Here is a 6000-nt window from a genome sequence, read left to right as displayed (position 1 = left end):
CGAAAATGTCGCAATTAACGCCGTGCAACGGGTCCGTTAGCGCACCCATTGACAGCAATGTAAATTTTGCCTGCAGCGCATCACTAGCGCGTGCCTTTTTCGGCTCGCGCTAGTGATGTGCCGTTCTTCTGTGACGCGCCTCGGACGCTGCTTGCAGCGTCCGTGGCGTGCCCGAGGTCCGTTCCCCGCTCTCGCAGATCGGGGATCTGCGAGAGCGGGGACGTTAACGCGACCCCTGAACGCGGCCCCTAAATAAACATTGCGTTAGCGCAATCCGCTAGCGCTAGCGCTAAACGGATTGCCCTAACGCAATGTGAACCTAGCCTTACCCTTAACCCACAAGGGAAAAAAGCTGACGATCTTGAGTGAAGATTCGTTGCCAGAAAAAGTCCTCCAGGAGCCGCTACACTGTCCGGGTGGGTGACTGGGCTTTAGACCCCCGTAGACAGCACGGCAATCTCCCGGAGACATCTGTCTACGGGGGTCTAAAGCCCAGTCACCCACCCGGACAGTGTAGCGGCTCCTGGAGGACTTTTTCTGGCAACGAATCTTCACTCAAGATCGTCAGCTTTTTTCCCTTGTGGGTTAAGGGTAAGAATTGAGCATTTTTTTCTGACTAGGCTTAATTGCTGGTCTGTTTGTTTTATATTGGACTTATAAATATGCTAATATAGCTTTTTTGTGCATACTACTTTTCATTCTCTACCATTGCGGGAGATTCATGTCAAAAGACAGTTATACCAGCGCATATACTGATGGATACATTTTTATGTAATCATCTATTTTAAATTCAAAGTCCAATATATCCTTAATAAAATTTCATTTTCGTTTCTTGAAGAGTTTCACTCAGAAACATAATTACATAGTTAGAGTTTTAGTTATATAGGTTGAAAAAAGACACAGGTCCATCAAGTTCTATTTCACGAGTTATTCATTGTCTATCGCTAGATTATTTATGACCCAAATTGCTATTTATTGTGAGAAAAGCATCTAGCTTAAAGAACTGCTAACTGTAAAGAACCGTTTCCTGTTTAGCTGTCAGAATTGCCTTTCTTCCACACTTCATGAATGCCCCCTTTTGTAAGGTCTTTGGAAGAAATAAGTCATGCGCCAGTCCTTTGTATTGACCACATATGTATTTAAGCATATAAATTAAATCTCCTCTGAGGCATCTTTTTTCTAATTTAAACAAGCCTAATTTTCCTTTCTAAAATGTGGAGCCCAAAACTGGATACCATATTCTATATGTGGCCTTACAAGTGATTTATAAAGGGGTAACAAAACATTGGGGGTCACAAGATTTTCTCTCTTTTTATACATCTGCAGCGCCCCAGAGTCCTGGTCGTTGCAGTACTGTGGCTCCGCCGATAAGGGGGGCTATGGTACGTCTGATGGCACTGAAGGAGTTCATCTGACCAGGTATCACATACACCAATACATTTCACAGTCGGGCCTCCAGGGGGAGCTAAGGGTGCTATTTATTAGGCCACTCCTCACCGTGTGGGTAAACTGGGGGTCAGGCAGGAAGTTAGTTCAGAAAGCTGACTGGGTTGGAACCAGGCAACACCTTGTGGCAGAGGGTGTTGTGGGGGAAGATTCGGTAGGGTCCCTGTCAGGTTTGGGACCCTGACAGAGGCCTGGCTACAAGAAAGAACGTCACGGGACCGTGCCTGCTCAGCATAGCGGCGGTGCCCTAAGAAAGGATTAGAAGCGAGATATATTGTGCTGAGTGAGAAACGAGATCAAAGCAAGAGGAGAAATACCAGTAGGAGTCGTGCTGTAAGACCGAGGCAACATCCTACTGAGGCGCACAACCGGCGGCCGGAACGCCGAGGAAGTATTTATATATCTAGCTCCAAGCAATACTTCAAACCAACGGCAGGACAGTCAGTCTCAGGCGGGCTGTCTCACATACATCACCTATGAAGACATGGGGGGCGCACTAGGAGAGGGGCGACTCTAGGGTCCCGGAAGAGCTCCGAGCCTACTCGTCATACGGGTGCCGTCCTAACCAGAACATCAGGGAGGGACGGAGGAGAAGAACATCATCCGAACGAGTTGTGAGGGAACATCAGAAACAGACACAACAGTTGTGGGGTACTATCCCGTAAGCACAGCAGGGGAGGACCACAACACATAGCGCTAGCGGGAAGGCACAGATTTCCACCTGTAAAGAGAACTCTGGAGGTGCCATTGGGCCGGCCGGCTTGCGTAGCCTGGTGAACCGTATTCCGGACTGAGGACCCAGAGATCTTCAGTAAAGAGGTAAAGAGACTGCAACCTGGTGTCCTCGTTATTTACTGCACCGCACCACCACCACCATCCATATCTATTATTCACTGTACGCCCCTCAGCAGGGTCACGGACCGGGCCTAGCCACCGTGACAACCCCAGAGCAGAGACTCAGAGGCCTGGTACCGGGTACCCCTCGGCCCTGCGGCAGTGGGGGCGCTACAACTTGGCATCACGAACAGGATCTACTTAAGCCTGAGGAATCGGGTCATGTGTGCCTTGGAATTGTGATTTATTTTGCTTGAACTGTGACTTATTGCAAAGACTGTGGATTGCCACTTGCCGCCAAAAGTTCCCGCCAAAACCGCCGCCATTACAGCGCTAAGGAGAGCGCAGGAGAAGACGAAGGGCGTGGAAGTGGGCGTGAACAAGCTGGAGAGCGCGAAAGACAATGGCCGCCCAGTCTAAATATTTCTGCCCCTTGAGGACGTGTCCGTCAGCAGCCGAGATCCGCCTACTGATCCTCAATGGGGGGCGGAGACAACAAAAGCGAAACCGCCCACGAAGGAGGGAGCGGGAAAAGGACCAGGAAGAAGAAGTCAGCGACATGGAGGACGCCATGGCCAGCCACCCGGAGCCGGAGTGTGGGGTAGGCACAGAGGACTCCCCCAGCTACCCGGAGGGGCACCGCAACCAGGCCTCCACCGCTGATATTGACTTCCTGCAGGCCGGAGTGGATGAGCTCAGCGACCAACTCCGGTGGACGCAGCTGAGCACTGAGGCCGGGTGGGAGAAGACCCTCATCGGGAGCCTCACCAGATGTCTGTCGGCAGCCTCGTCTGGTCCGGAGCAGGAAAGAAGTTCCAGCACTCCGGAGCCAGGAAGCAAGGCCCTGCCGGAAAGCGAGATGCCGCAAACGGAGATGACAACGCTGCAGTGCAAGGCCCTGCAGCTAGCGTTCCAGACCCCAGCGGAGACGGAGCAGATCGGCATCGGAGGAACCGCATCTGAAGCAGGTATGAAGGACGACCCTGCCCTGACGACTGACACCACTCCAGTGACTGCTAGTGCCACAGCTGCTGACTCCGTTCCAGTGACTGATCTTGCAGCAGCCGCTACCTCTGCTGCAGCAAATGCCCATGCTCAAGCTGCGCAGACCTCCATCGCTGCGCATGATTTCACCATACTTGAAAGACGGATTAACGGCGTTTGTCCAGCACTGGGTGTAACCCTGGACCTCAATTTTCCCAGGCCAAGAGAGGTTAAGTGCCAGGTGCAGCCCTGGAAGCCGTCCAACTAAACCTCGGAAACCTGAAACTGTACATAGTTAACTGTTTGTTTCCCTGCTTTTTGCTACTAAAACCCGTCCAGGGTTAACTCTTAAAGGGATCCCTTTGTTGACCCGGGATCCCTATTGCTTTTTGTTTGCTTTCTAATTTTTGCACAAGTTCTCAAAGACTGCTGAATCATGAACAATGCATGATACAAACTTCTTGTAAATAGTTTGCACCTTCTTAAAGGTGCTCCATACTGGTTTTACATAAAAGAAGGACTCTTTGCGAAGATACCGCACCGGAGTCCTTACTGTGTACGGACTGGTAGCTGGAGAAGCTGCGCTACCTCATAAAGACTTGGTCCCCTCTTAAAGGGGATGTTCATATGTTGCACTTACGAGTAGTATTGCCTTAAGACAGTTAGCTGGCAATAATGTTTTGAAAGAAGAAGTGATAATGTTTTGATATAGTGAGTTATATGTGGTCAGTAAGACAAATATAAGAAATGTTGATAATGTGCTCTGGAATAAAGTAATTATTGGAAAGGTGCAGTAGACCCGTAGGGGTAGACATAAAGTCCTGCATAAGTGAAAGCTAGAAGAAGGATGCAGCAGACCCGTAGGGGTAGACATAGTGTCCTGCATACATGTTAGTAGGAAAAGTAGTGAAGGAAGTTTAATGTTTTACTTAATAGGAAATGTTTAATAACGTGCAAGAAAATGAGGACAGGAAGTGAACCCGTAGGGCAGGGGTCAGGAACCTTTTTGGCTAAGAGAGCCGTAAACGCCACATATTTTGAAATATAATTCCGCGAGAGCCGTACGTGCTTGCAGACGGCGCGGCTATGCAGGGAGTTATGGGAAATGTAGTCCATGCTCCCTGCCGCTCACCACTGCCGCCAATGCTTATCAGGCCATCAAAGAACTACCAATATCAGCGTGCACCGCGGCCTGATGGAGCGCGGTGCATGCATCCTTCCCAGGGGCGTAGCTAGAGCTTTTGCCGCCCGGGGCTGTTCCCGAGTTTGGCGCCCCCCCCAGAACGTATGCGATTTTCACACTTAGTCATGTACCGACGAGCTCCTCTCCCTTAAGCTCCCAATGTTCAGTGAAAAACTGAGAGAAGCAGAAGAGAAGCTCGTTGTCACAGGACCATGAGTATGAAAATCGCATATGAGTGAAGTTTCCATGTGTCGACGACTGGAACCTGCGGAGCTGAATCCTGACATCGCACGCTTCTGAATTCTCACAACGCATGCACTGCACACTTTTAGGATTCTCCCTTGCCGGTGGACAGTCATGTCAGCACAAGCATGTGATTTGTATACTTCTGACCACATTCCGACTAGACGTGCCCGGCCTCACTCAGTTCGTTTTCATAGAGTGAGGCCACACATGTCTAGTCAGCACGTGACCGCATGTATGTAAATCGCCAGCACCAGAGAATCCTGACAGTGTGCAGGGCGCACTGTGAGAAGTCAGAAGTCTGCAGTCACAAAGAATGACTGCAGACTCATCACAAACCTGGACATCCCCTTTAATGCTCCTAACATAAATAAAAACATGAGAGTTAGTATCACAAATAACATTTACATCCAGGTACCTGATAGATGATGTCTCCTCTGGAGCCGTTCTCCCCATGTTGAGTTTTCTCATCCACAGCTGTCTCTGCAGACTTCCATCTTCTCCGCTCTTTTGCAGAAAATCTCCACATGACGCCCTTAAAGATACAAGTGTCATTATAATGCTCCTGAATAAAAAATTTCCCCTCACTATATTGTCTGCATAAAATATGACCCCCACACTGTCTGTCTTATGGTACATGCTCTTCACACTGACCTCCCCTTTCTATACCGGACCCCTCTTCACACTGACCTCTCACACTGTGTCCCCCCTATAGGGCCCAGTATTTATACTGTACTCTCTCATCACACTCCCCCTCCTTTGTATACTGTCCCCTCCTGGCTGTGCCCTTACACTGTCCCCCATGCTACGCATGCACACATCCCAACACCCTCACTCCCCGTACTCTGTCCACATACGTTTTTCACATCGCTACTCATACTGTGTCCGCATACATTCCCCGTTTGACCCCAAGCTGTCTGCACCCATCCCCCATACTGTTTCCTCATATATGCCCCCCCATCTCCCCCTTTGCTCTTCATTTTGTGTCCTCAGATCTCCCCCACACATTAAATCCCCCCATCCCCATGACAAATCTCCCCCCACACACAATAAATACCCCATCTCCACTCACATTAAATTTCCCCCCATCTCCACTCATATTAAATATCCCCAATCCAATAATATATCCCACTATCCCCACTCACATGAAATCCCCCCCACAATATATGCCCCCATCCCCCCCCCACAATATATGCCCCCATCCCCACTCACAGTAAATCCCCCCACAATATTATATGCCCCCCATCCCCACTCACAGTAAACCCCCCCACAATATTATATGCCCCCCATCCCCACTCACAGTAAATCCC

The sequence above is a fragment of the Ranitomeya variabilis genome, chromosome 5 (genome assembly GCF_051348905.1).
Source record: "Ranitomeya variabilis isolate aRanVar5 chromosome 5, aRanVar5.hap1, whole genome shotgun sequence".
Lineage (NCBI taxonomy): Eukaryota > Metazoa > Chordata > Amphibia > Anura > Dendrobatidae > Ranitomeya > Ranitomeya variabilis.
This window is presented reverse-complemented; position numbering follows the sequence as displayed.